Source organism: Panicum virgatum, chromosome 4N (genome assembly GCF_016808335.1).
Source record: "Panicum virgatum strain AP13 chromosome 4N, P.virgatum_v5, whole genome shotgun sequence".
Taxonomy (NCBI): Eukaryota; Viridiplantae; Streptophyta; class Magnoliopsida; order Poales; family Poaceae; genus Panicum; species Panicum virgatum.
Window position 1 is genome coordinate 24,110,825 of NC_053148.1, and position 14,187 is coordinate 24,125,011.

Here is a 14,187-nt window from a genome sequence, read left to right on the forward strand (position 1 = left end):
AGGTGAGGTAACTACCATAGCTATCCTCACACAAGAAACTGGTATACGATGCTACTCGCCAAATGACTTGGTAATGAAAGAATGAGTAGCACCGGTTTCGAAAAGCACTGTAGCTAGATGAGAGTTGACCATGAACGTACCAATAACCACGTTAGGAGCCTCGGCCGCTGACTCGGCCGTCACGTGGTTCACTCGGCCCTGTGCTGGTGCTCTGGGCTGAGCTGGGCGCCCCTGCTGTCCCGCCTGCGCCTTCCGGGGGCAAGAGTTGGCGTAGTGCCCGGGCTGGCCGCAGTGATAGCAGGTGCGAGGGAGTGCTGGAGCCTGCTGTCCGGTAGGAGGAGCTGCCTGCCGTGGAGCCTGAGGTGCTGGCGGAGCTGGTGGAGCGACACGAGCCGGCGGTGCTGGAAACCTCTAGCCCGGGCCCCGCTGGTGCTACTGTTGAGGTGGGTACTGCTGCTGCTGGTACTGCTGGGGCAGCTGGAGGCGAGGACGAGTGTTGCTGCCGGAAGCAACTGGAGTGATCTTCCTCTTCTTATCCTCCATCTCCCGGTGCTTGCGCTCCGTGTTGAGTGCACTATCAACCAGATGGTTAAAGTCATCGAAGTGGAGGTTGAGCAGCGTGTACTGGATGTAGTCCTCAAGACCCTCCATGAAGTGCTCCTGCTTGTCGCGGTCATCCGCGACCTCGGCAGGGGCGTAGCGAGTGAGCTGAAGGAAACGATCACGATACTCCGTGGCTGTCATAGTCCCCTGAAGTGAAAAAGAAAGATGTATGATGAATGAGTAGCTTAGCTTTTCTTGTTTCAAAAAGATAGAACAAGGGAGGTCTTAGCTCAAGAAGGAAATGCTGAAGGATTATATTTGAGTTTACCTGCTTAAGTGCAAGGAACTCCTTCTTCTTTGTCTTCATCACGCCCGCGGGGATGTTGTGGCTGCGGAACCGCTCCAGGAACTGGATCCAGGTGAAAGCCTCGTGGTCCTGAATCCGGTGGGACTCCCACCAGTCCAAAGCTGCCCCTCGCAGCTATCCTGCTGCGTACAGGACACGCTCCCGATCATCGCACTGGGCGATGTCCAACTGGTGCTCCGCTGCACGGAGCCAGTCGTCCGCCTGGAGTGGGTTAGACGTGTGGGAGAACGTCGGCGGGTGACCCCTCAGAAACTTCGTGCGCCTGTCGCGGGTCTGCGGTGGTGGAGGAGGTGGAGGCTGCGTGTGAACCTGCTACAGTGCCTGAACAGTGTTGTTCAGGGTAGCCATCATCTGCATCTGGAGCTGGAAGTACTGCTCCGGAGTCAAGTGTGGAGGCATCGGCATTCCGGTACCCTGATTGTTCTGCCCCTGGTGGCCAGAACCGGAACCGGTGCTCCTAGTGTTCACCATCTAATTTGAACAAAAGACGTATGAGTAAAGATATTGCAGAAATAATTTCAGACGGATATGATATCTTTCTGCAAGGAAGACTTAGGCATGATAAAGTGGAGGGAAACATAGTGCATGGTTTTAACCCAAACGATCTAACTCATTTTTATTATTTAATTCAGGTTGAACTTAATGGCTGATTTTCATTTGAACAAGTTCAACAGCTAAACTATGCAATCAACCAAAAATCCAAATCAAACATGTTGCATAAAGACAAGCATACAAATTTACACTTTAGCCGAGTTTAACACACAACTCGACTAACACAATGCGTCGCAGAACGTTCTATCGTGCTATTATAAATGGTCATTTAGCTTACACCTATGATGGTCAGTCGACTTACTTCAGGCCAGAATCTACGGAAACTATTCTATAGAGAGAAATCAAGGCAAGACGAGTAAAAATCTTAGAATTCAAGGAATATAATAGCAAAATAGTTTCAGCAGACAAGGCTAGAGAGAAGAAGACCTAAAACTCGACCAGTTCTATCTAGGCTTTCGTCCTACAGTCGATATGGCTCTGATACCACTTTGTAACACCCGATTTATAAAAGGACATAAATCGAGCAATCATATACGTGCCAGGATCAAGTCACACGTATACACAACAGAATGAACAGTATATCACATCACATATCATGTAAAAAGATATAATAAAGCGAGTACAAATATTATTTATTACATTAATGACAAAATGTCTGATACAGAGTATGCGGAAGCATAAAATAGGTACGGAACTCTCGGAAGCTGCGCGCCACAGGGACGTCGACTGGGAGACGAATGCCTAGAAGTCCTCGTACTCCTGGTAGCTCCAGGTGAACACCTTCGTGTCGCCGGGAACTGGGCAGCAGTAGGGTGTCCCCAAAGAGAACAAGAGGAAAAGAGTAGAGTAGGCAAGAGTGAGTACACAAATTGTACTCAACAAGTATAACACAAACTATCAGGCTCTAAGCTTGGCTGACTCAACTGCATTAGCTTTTAATCTTGGCAAAATTTTATTAAAGCCAATTACTACAAGTGGATGAATTACCATAACCCAGTTGCATAGAAATTAATCAAATTAATTAAGAACTTCTAAGAACCACACCGAAACCACCAATGTAACCCCACTAATCAAAAGGAGGATCTGGGCCGCTCATGACCGTGAGCACGGCTAGTATACCAGTTTTACACTCTACAGAGGTTGCACATCTTTACCCACATGTCGTGACCTACGCTAGTTGTTCATCACACTTCCTTAGGTGAGATGGCTAGCAAGCACACTATGAGGCCGTTACAAAGAATCTCGTTGGTAAGGAGTAACCACAAGGGTTGGATCGGCGACTATGGAGTAGGTCTAGTGGGTGTCAAGACACGTAGCACAGACGAGGCCACTCAGTACAAGGGCCATAGAAGCTTACCACCCCTGCCCCGCAGGTAAGTTACTCCAGACCAAAAAGACCTAATTAGTAAGCCAAGACCGTCCCATTCTAGTCTTGTGGTTGCGCGGTTGTCCCAGGTTGTCACTCTAATGACGTACGGTCCTTATGGAGAGTAGCTAGCACAAAACACAGTGCGAGCCCCCTAAACCAAGTTTCTAGAAAAACATGTTTTAAGGAGACGTAAACCACTCAAGTACAGAGCACAGAGGGTAATGCTCAGAATTAAGTTGCATAAGACCATTAACAATTTAATTAAAAAGGACCATGTGTGAGAGCGCAGCACCTAGCACAACTAACCAAAATGCAACCCAAGGTAATTATATAAAGAATAAATGTGGCTAGGAAATCCTTATAGGCATATAATATTAAAATGCAGTATGAAATTGTATTTAAAGGTGATAGGTGGTGTTCATGTTATACTTGCCTTTCTCAAAGTTCTCCTGCTGCTCAAACTGCTCTGAAGACGGTGGCTGCTCCAGGTACTGGTACTGATGCTCCTCCGGTAGCTCAATGTCTACTCACGAACACATGGCCAAAAACAAGTCAACAACATAAACATACATGCAAACAAAGGCTAACACTAAGAAACAGTACAACAATACATAAAAACAGCAAACAAAACTAAGCTAGAACTGTTCTATGTGTTTCAAGGATCACGTGGACATAAAGAACACCTAAAACGGAGCTAGAACGTGAAAACTATGCTTAAAACAGGATCTAGGGGCTAAACTGCAAGAAAAATAGAGTTTCCGGGGGTTTTCTGGAAAAAACCAGGGACCTATATGTAATTAATGCATAGACCCAGGGGCTAATGCGCAAAACTATGCTGGCTGGACTGCGGGTTCTATAACCAAGAAGTTCAGGGTCTAAAACATAAAAACAGGGGTGGTTTTGGAATTATTTTTACACTGCTCAGGACTGCGGGTTTATTTCAAGAAAGCTGGGGGGCTCTTTAACAAAAATGCCAGGCCAAAGGGGTAAGTTAGATCTAATCATGGCCGCACATTCTGGATCGAACGGCTTGGGGAGATTGGGCGCGCTGGGTGGCGGTGCGGCTCGCCGGAGCTCTGCTCCGCGGTGGCGCTTCACCGGAGTATGCCAAACTCGGCCTTCCCGGGGTCAAATCGACCCGCGCCTGGGTCTGGGGTGATCTACGCGACACACGTAATCTACTAGCGGCCTTGGCTGGGCTCGGGGAGGCCTGCAATAGCGAGCGCGGAGGTGGTGGCGGGTCTGCGTGGCGGAACACGCCGTCAAGCGCGTGCGCGAGTAGCTCTAGGCACGGGAACGGCTGCGAACGGGTGTGTGTGCGTGCACAAGGCCAAAGCAATGCGAAACGGGGTCGGTGCGATGCTGTATAGGGCTGCAAGCACAAGACCGCGGTGGAGCAGCGGTGGCAGAGCGCCGGCAGCGGCGTTCCGGCCTCCGGACCGGCCAACGGGCCACTACATCTAGCGCAAAAGGAAGGATAGGGCAGGTGGAAGCTCACCGAGGGCCTGGAGTGGAGACGGCTGTAGCGCAGAACGATCGACGTCGAGGTCTAGCGGCAGCCCTCGACGGAGATCGGGGAGGAGGTCGCTGCAGGGGTGCTTCGGGGTCTTGGCTCCGGGGCTCGATGCGGGGGTGATCCAGTGGAAGTGTTGCGGGGGTCAGGGTGGCCTGAACATCGCCGGTGGCATGGAACTGCGGCGGCAGAGGGAGCTCACCTAAGGCGGATCTCGGTCAAATTCCGGCGAGGGCACGGCTCGGACTGGGGCAAGCGGGCTCAGGGTGAAACCTGGGCTTGGGGCGGAGCTCTGGCGGGGGTTGGCAGGAGCGGTGGCGCGGCAAGGCGGCGTGGAGTTTCTGCACGGCGGAGCTGGGCAGGGGCGGTGGTGCAGAGGCTCGGGGCGGCGCTTTGGTGGCAAGATAGGGCTCTTGTGGGTGCGCAGGGGCCAATTAAAGGCATGCGGTGATTCTGGGCATGCGTGCGCGCTGGAAGCGGCTGCGGTGATCGTGGCGTAGCAGATCACGCAAGAAGCGGATCGTGCTAACAGCGCGGCGTGATCCCGGGGCTCGGCACGTAGCTTCTAGAAGGTAGGACGGGGTGCGCTGAGACTTGCTGGTGGGTCTGCAAGGTCGGGCGGGGGTCCACAGGCAGCGGAGTAAGCGGCGCGGGCGGAGCGGAGCTCGTTGGCACGAGGAAGAAGGAAAGGAAAGTGATGAAGCCGACAGGTGGGGCCGTGCGGTCAGCGAGACAGGGAAAAGAGCGGGCGACGCGTGCGCGTGGGATGGAGCGTCTGACGCGTGGGTCGAGGCTGTCAGTGGCGGGGCGAGCGTGCGAGCGGCTGCGGCAGCTTGCTGGCCTGAGTGCGGAAGAAGGGCTAGGCCGGCAACTGGGAAAGGGAAGGTGGGCCTCGAGCGGGAAAAGGAGGGGAGCGGGTTGGGCTGGTTTTCGGGGTTGGGCTGGATTCTGGGTTTCTGGTTTTTCTCTTTTTCTTCTTTCTTTTTCAAACTACAACCAAATCTATTTGAATTCAAACTAAATTTTGAATTCAAACCCTATGCATTCAAACAAAATAAAACTATGCACCAGCATGAATACACAAACATTTTAAACCTAAAATAAATTTTAATTACTTGTGAAAGAAAATTTAATTAAATGCAAGGCTAAGAATATAAAACCTTTGAAAATTAAATAAAGCTATTTAAATTTATTATTAAATGTTGAAATTTAGATTAGGGTGTTACAATATACCCTGAAACCATGAAGTTTACGATATTGGCATACCAGGGGTGCGAAGCTGTTACTTTGAAAAGCATATCGTCCCGTAGGAAATCATTTATCGGCGGTCTTGAGTATTCGTATTGGTCATGCGCGATAAATGATCTGCGACTGAATTTTCTACTCCTTTCTTATCTTTAATTTCCAAATCAAACTCTTGGAGTAGAAGAATCCATCTGATCAACCTCGGTTTAGCATCCTTTTTAGTGAAGAGGTACTTGTGTGCGGCATGGTCTGTATAGATGATGACCTTGGTACCCACTAAATAGGATCTAAACTTGTCGATAGCGAAAAAACTGCTAGGAGCTCTTCTTCTATTGTGGCATAATTGAGCTGAGCTCCTGTGAGTGTCTTGCTTGCGTACGCGATCGTGTGATGCTTCTTATCCTTGGTTTGACCAAGTACGGCCCCCACCGCGTAATCACTAGCATCACACATGATCTCGAATGGGAGCTTCCAATCTGGGGGTTGAATGATTGGAGCTGAGATGAGTGCCTTTTTGAGTGTCTCAAAGGCTTTATGGCACTCATCTATGAATTGGAAAGGGGCATCCTTGGCTAGGAGACTTGTGAGGGGTCTAGCAATCTGGGAGAAGTTTGCGATGAACCTTCGATAGAATCCGGCATGGCCAAGTAAGCTTCTAGTTCCTTTCACATTGATGGGAGGCGGAAGTTGTTCAGTGACTTCAATCTTCGCCTTATCCACCTCTATCCCTCTTTCGGACACTAAGTGTCCTAAAACAATGCCTTCACGAACCATGAACTGACATTTCTCCCAGTTGAGGATCAGGTCCTTTTCTTGGCATCTCTGCAAGACTCTGTCTAAATTTTCTAGACAATGATTGAAGGTCGTCCCATAGACCGAGAAGTCGTCCATGAAAACTTCCATAATTTCTTCGACAATGTCAGAGAAGATGGACATCATGCACCTTTGGAATGACGCAGGTGCGTTACATAACCCAAATGACATTCGTCGGTAGGCATATGTTCCATAGGGGCATGTGAACGTGGTCTTGCTCTGATCTTCGGGATGGATGGATATTTGATGGTAACCAGAAAAACCGTCAAGGAAATAGAAGTAGGAGTGCTTCGCCAATTGCTCTAACATCTCATCGATGAAAGGTAGTGGGAAGTGATCCTTCTTAGTAGCCTTGTTGAGTTTTCTGTAATCTATACACATCCTCCATCCCGTGATAGTTCGTTGGGGAATTAGCTCGTTCTTGCTATTTTCCACCACCGTCATGCCTCCTTTCTTGGGCATGACTTGAACTGGTCTCCCCCACTCACTATGCGGAATAGGATAGATAATTTCAGCATCTAAGAGTTTAAGAACCTCTTTCTTTACCACCTCCCTCATAGCATTGTTCAACCTCCTTTGGGATTCCCTAGAAGGTGCTATTGCGGGATCCAATGGGATTCGGTGGGTGCAGAGGGCAGGACTGATGCCCTTGAGGTCTTGTAGGGTATAGCTGTAACACCCTAATTTAAATTTCAGCATTTATCAATAAATTTAATTGGCTTTATTTAAATTTCTAAGGTTTATTGTGTTTAGTTGGCATTTAATCTAATTTTTGTTCCTTAAGTAATTAAAAATTTATCATAGGTTTAATTTTTGTGTTGCATTCATGCTGGTGCATGGTTTTGTTTTGTTTGTTTGTATAGGAGTTGAATTCAAATTCATTTGAATTCAAATAATTTTGAGTTGAGGGGAAAGGAAAAGATTTAGAAAAGGAAAACCAGCCAAAACCCAAAACCCGGCCCCAACCTTTCCCCGCGGCCTGCCCTTCCTTCCCTAGCGGCCCAGCCCGCACACCACCTCCTCAGCCCGCGCGACGCGCCACCACGGCCCAAGCACGCGGCCCACTCCTCTCCTCCGCGTGCACGCGCCCACGGCCCGCTCGCCTCGCGCCCACAGAGCGCGTCGCCCCGCTGCCACCTGGACCCCACCCCGCCAGTGACCCAGCCGGCCCACCAGCTAGCGCCCACGCTCACTCTCTCTGCCACGCCGGGCCCGCGCATCAGCGCCTTCTCCCTCCTCCCGCAACCGCCGCTCACACACCGGCCTTCCGCCCGCAAATCTCGCCGGCTTACCAAACTCGGGCGCGGACGCCGAGATCCCCACGCTAGCTCCTTTAAACTGCCCAGCGGACCCCCGTATCCCATCCATCCCACGCGCCGCCATAAACCCTAGCAGCCGCCTCCACCAGCTCCGCCCCACGCCGCTCCTCTGCGCCGCCGTGTTTCCGTCGCTCCGCCGCACCGGGGCCCGGCCAAGCTGTGCATCGGCTCCGCCTCGACGCTTGGAGTTTCCCCAAGCCGCTGCACTCCGCTCCGACCCCTGCATCAACCTCGACACCGACCTCCGCCACACGCCGCCGCGGAACCCCATCGCCGGCGCCGCTACATCATCTCCCCGTTCACTAAACCCCCTCGGTGAGCACCCCAGAGTCCCACGCCTCCGTTTGCGCCACTCCAATTAGGCTATAGGCTACTCTGGCGCGCCGGGCACCGCGCGCCATCGATGCTCCGCCGCACGCACCCTGCACCGCCGCGAGTCCTCAACCGAGCCGAAATCTCCCGACCTGAGGGCACAGATGGATTACAAGTTTTCCGCCGATGCTCCTTGACCCAACCGCGACCCGAATCGAGTCCGGGAACACCGGATTCGGTTTGCGCCGGCAACCCTCCGCCGCGGAGCAGAGCTCCGGCGACGTCCCGCCGCCGTCCCGCGCGCCCAAGTCACCCCGGCCGCCCGATCTGAAACCCACGCCCCTGATTAGATCCAAAGCTCATCAAATCCCAACCCTCAGATCCGGATCCAACGGCCCAGAACCCTAGATACCGGTTCGGCCTGGCAAACTTGCTAAAGAACCCCTACCTTTCTTCGTATTCAACCCGAGCTCCTGGCTAGTTCAAAAGAAATTAGGTTTAGGTCCTGTTTTATTCACGTAGCCCCCTGAGCTTCTTAAGAATTGAACCCACCATCCACCCTTGGTAATTTTATGTGTCAGACCCTGGATCTATAGTTTAATTATGTTTAGGCCCTCGATTTTTGCAGAAAACCCCCTGAAACTTAGTTTTTATCACAGATAAGCCCCTAGAACTTGTTTTACGCCTAGTTTATGTGTTTTAGCTCCGATTTAGGCGTTCTTTATATCCACGCGATCGTTGTAACACGTAGAATAGTTTTAGATTAGTTTAGTGTGCTGTTTTTATGTATTGATGTACTGTTTCTTAGTTTTTGTTAGTGTTTGCTTGTATGCTTATTATCGTGCATTGTTTTGGCCATGTGTTCGTGAGTAGACGTTGATCCATCTGAGGAGCCCTAGTACCAGTACCAGGAGCAGTCGTCTTCCGAGCAGTTTGAGCAGCAGCTAGAGCAGTATGAGGAAGGCAAGTATAACATGAATAACCTATCACTTTTAAATACAATTTCATACTGCATTTTAATACTGTATGCCTATAAGGACTTTCCTAGCCACTTTATACCTTTATATATACCTTTGGGTTGCATTTTGGTTAGTTGTGCTAGGTTGCTGCGCTACAACATATTCTGGTCCTTTTTAATTAAATTGATTAATGTTTTACTTGAATTAAATTCTGAGAGTGGCACTTTGTGTGGCTTGAGTGGCTCACTTCTCGTTAAAATTGGTTTTGTTAGAAACATGGTTTAGGGGGCCAGCACGGTGCTTAGTGCTTGGTTGGCCACTCTCCATAAGGACCGGTTGATAGAGCGACAACCTGGGACAACAGCGCTACCACAAGACTGGAATGGGACGGTCTTGGCTTACTAATTAGGCCATTTTGGTTCGGAAGTAACTTACCGACGGGGCATGGGGGTGGTGAGCTTCAATGGTGGCCAGGCTACGAGGCTGGTCTGTGTGTCTTGTACCCCCTCGAGGTGGTTACCATCGTTGCGGAGCCTGATTCCTTAGCGGTTACACCTTACCAACATGTCCTTTGTAACGGCCTCGTAGTGAGTCGCTAGTCATCTCACCTAAGGAAGTGTGATGAACAACTGGCGTAGCTCACGACTTGTGGGTAAAGATGTGCAACCTCTGTAGAGTGTAAAACTGGTATACTAGCCGTGCTCACGGTTATGAGCGGCCCAGATCCTCCTTTTGATTAGTGGGGTTGTCTCCTTCCGACGAGGGAGGTGCTTCTCGGGGTTACCTTGGTGGCTTGGTTTCAGTTTGGTTCTCAGTAGTATTATGTTTAATCTTGATTAATTACTATGTAACCGGGTTAATGGTAATTCATCAACTCGTAGTAAATAGTTTTAATAAAATTTTGCCAAGACTTAAAAGCTAATGCAGTTGAGTCAGCCAACCTTAGAGCCTCATAGTTTGTGTTATACTTGTTGAGTACAAGTTGTGTACTCACTCTTGCCTCTTCTCTACTTTTTCCTCTTGGTTACGCTACTGCTGCTCAGTTCCTGCCGACGCGAGGGAGTTCGCTCAGCGCTACCAGGACTACGAGGACTTCTAGGTGTTCGTCTCCCAGTCGACGTCCCTGTGGCGCCCTGCTTCAGCTTCGGAGAGTTTTATTCGTATTTTGTACTTCGCTTCCGCTGTATCAGACATTTATGTCATTATTGTAATAAATAACATTCGTATTCGCTTTATTATGTCTTTTTACGTGATATGTGCTATGATATACTGTTCATTCTATTGTATATACGTGTGACTTGATCCTGGCACGTATATGATTGCTCGGTTTATGTTCTTTTATAAACCGGGTGTTACAGAGTGGTATAAGAGCCGTATCGACTATAGGACGAAGCCTAAATAGAACTGGTCGAGTTTTAGGACTTCTTCTCCCCAATCCTTGTCTGCTGAAACTATTTTACTATTATACCCCTTGAATTCTATAACTTTTACCCTTCTTGCCTTGATTTCTCTCTCTGAAGAATAGTTTTCGTAGACTTTGGCCTGAATCAGTCATCTGACCACCATGAGTATAGCTAGGTGACCTTTTTATAATAATACGATAGCACGATCCGCGACGCGTGGTGTTAGTCGAGTCGTATGCTAAACTCGGCTAAGTCTTGAAAATGGTCTGCTTGTTATTATGCTACATGTTTGATTTGGATTTTTGAATGATTGCATAGCTTAGTAGTTTAAATTTGTTTAAAGAAAATCACTCAGATGTTAAAGTTAACTAATTAATAAAATGAGTTAGATCGTTGGGGGTAAAACAGTCTACTCTATCCTGTCTACTTTATCATGGCTGAGCCTTTTTCCGCAAAGAGTTATCATATCCATCTGAATTTATTCCTGCAGTATCCTTACTTGTGAAATCTTTTGTCCAAAATCAGATGGTGAACACCAGGCGTGGTTCTGACCAGCAGGGGCAGAACAACCAGGGTCAGAACACCCAGGGGACCGGGATCCCGATGCCGCCGCCTTTGACTCCGGAGCAGTACTTCCAGCTCCAGATGCAGATGATGGCCACCCTGAACAACACTGTTCAGGCTCTTCAGCAGGCTCACACTCAGCCTCCGCCTCCTCCACCACCGCAGCCTCGCGACAGGCGTGCTGAGTTCCTGAGGGGTCACCCGCCGACGTTTTCTCACACGTCCGACCCTCTTCAGGCTGACGACTGGCTCCGTGCAGTGGAGCGTCAGCTGGACATCGCCCAGTGCGATGATCGTGAGAGAGTTCTGTACGCAGCAGGACAGCTGCGAGGGGCAGCTTTGGACTGGTGGGAGTCCCACCAGGTTCACGACCGCGAGGCTCTCACTTGGCTCCAGTTCAGGGAGCGTTTCCGCAGCCACAACGTCCCCGCGGGCGTTATGAAGATGAAGCAGAAGGAGTTCCTTGCACTGAAGCAGGTAACCTTAAATATAATCCCTCAGCGGTTTCTTTTGAGCTTGTGCCCCTTGTTCCATCCTTATGAATCTTGAGATAACCTTCCGATATCTATCTGTCTTTGTGAATTCAGGGGACTATGTCGGTCATGGAGTATCGGGATCGCTTTCTTCAGCTGGCTCGCTACGCCCCTGCCGATGTTGCGGATGACCGCAAGAAGCAGGAGCACTTCATGGAGGGTCTTGAGGACTACCTCCAGTACGCGCTGCTCAACCTCTGCTTCGACGACTTCAACCATCTGGTTGACAGCGCGCTCAACACGGAGCGCAAGCACCTGGAGATGGAGGACAAGAAGAGGAAGATTGTCCCCGTTGCTTCCGGCAGCAACACTCGTCCTCGCCTCCAGCCGCCTCAGCCGTACCAGCAGCAGCAGTATCGGCCTCCCCAGCAGTACCAGCAGAGGCCGCAGCAGTACCCGCCTCGACAGCAGCAGGCAGGTCAGGGCCCGAGGTTACCGGCACCTCCGGCTCGTGCTCCACCAGCTCCACCAGCACCACAGGCTCCACGTCCGGCAGCTCCTACCGGATAGCAGGCTCCAGCACCTCCTCGCGTCTGCTATCACTGCGGCCAGCCGGGGCACTACGCCAACACTTGCCCCCGGAAGGCGCAGGCGGGACAGCAGGGGCGCCCAGCTCAGCCCAGGGCGCCACTTCAGGGCAGAGTGAACCACGTGACGGCCGAGTCAGCGGCCGAGGCTCCCAACGTGGTTATTGGTACGTTCATGGTCAACTCCCATCCAGCTTCAGTGCTTTTCGATACTGGTGCTACTCATTCTTTCATCACCAAGTCATATGTTGAGGAGCATAGTTTCTTTACCACTGCATTAAGGAAGTGTCTGCTAGTCTCTTCACCGGGAGGGGAGTTGAGATCCCATATTATTTGCCCCCAAGTCAGTGTAGCCATAAGGGGGGCAACGTTCAGTGCTGATCTGAGGGTGCTAGACACCAAGGGTATCGATGTGATTTTGGGAATGGATACTCTTGCCAAGTGGGGAGTCAGAATTGATTGTGCTCATCGGGCAGTTCACCTGACAGCATCTGATGGCCAAGAGGTGACAGTCAGTGCTTCAGAGCCTTCTGGATTTCTTCATCAGATGGAGGCTAGACCCACGGACTGGTATTCGCGTGGTGTCTGAATTCCCGGATGTCTTTCCGGATGATCTGCCAGGTATGCCGCCTGAACGCGCCATTGAGTTTTGTATTGATCTCTTGCCTGGCACAGCTCCTATTGCAAAGCGGCCCTACCGTATGGCACCTATAGAGCATGAAGAAGTTAAGAAGACTATTGATGAGTTGCTAGCCAAGGGCTATATCCGTCGCAGCTTCTCTCCTTGGGCTTTTCCATTATTGCTGGTAGATAAGAAGGATGGCTCGAAGAGGATGTGTGTCGATTATCGGGAGCTGAATGCAGTCACTATCAAGAACAAGCATCCACTGCCCCGTATTGAGGATCTCTTCGATCTGCTTCGAGGTGCTCGTATATTCTCGAAGATTGATCTTCGTTCGGGTTATTTTCAGTTGAGGATCCGTCCTGGGGATATTCCGAAGACGGCATTCACCTGCAAGTACGGGCTATATGAGTATACAGTCATGTCCTTCGGCCTGACTAATGCCCCGGCTTACTTCATGCATCTGATGAACATGGTCTTCATGGATTATCTGGATGTCTTTGTGGTGATTTTCATTGATGATATTCTGATCTTCTCCAAGACGGAAGAAGAGCATGAGGAGCATTTGAGGCTCGTGTTGCAGAGGCTGAGAGAGCATCAGTTGTATGCCAAGTTCAGCAAGTGCGAGTTCTGGATTGACGAGGTTCCATTCCTCGGTCATGTTATCTCTCAGGGAGGCATTGCTGTTGATCCGAGCAAGGTAAAGGATGTGCTCGAGTGGGAGACACCGCAGACAGTAAAGGAAGTCAGGTCTTTCTTGGGCTTAGCTGGATATTATCGGAGATTCATTGAGAATTTCTCCAAGATCGCGAAGCCTTTGACTTCTTTGCTGGAGAAAAATGTGGCTTTCGTATGGACTGACGAGCGTCAGAGGGCCTTTGATGAGCTGTAGAAAAGGTTGACTACGGCGCCAGTCCTGACTCTGCCAGACCAGACGAAGAGGTTCACGGTCTATTGTGATGCTTCGAAGGATGGTCTTGGGTGTGTTCTGATGCAGGAGGGCAGAGTGATTGCTTATGCTTCACGGCAGTTACGTCGGCATGAGCTGAATTATCCCACCCATGATCTTGAGTTAGCCGCAGTTGTGCATGCTCTGAAGATTTGGAGGCATTACTTGTATGGGCAGCGGTGTGATATCTACACTGATCACAAGAGCCTCAAGTATATTTTCACACAGAATGAGCTGAACATGCGGCAGAGAAGATGGCTAGAGTTGGTCAAGGATTATGATCTGGAGATTCACTATCATCCTGGCAAGGCCAATGTTGTAGCAGATGCTCTGAGCAGAAGAAGTTATGTCAACATGGCCGTGGCTTTCCAGATGCCTCCAGAGTTATGAGAGGAGTTCGAGCAGTTGAGTCTGGGCTTCTTGCATCATACTTCGAGTGCAGCGTTTGAGGCAGTACCGACTCTAGAGTCCGAGATCAGGCAGCATCAGAAAGATGATGAGAAACTGCAGGAGATTCATGAGTTGCTCAAGAAGGGCAAGGCTCCTCATTTCAGAGAGGATGATCAGGGTACCTTGTGGTACAAGAACCGGATCTGT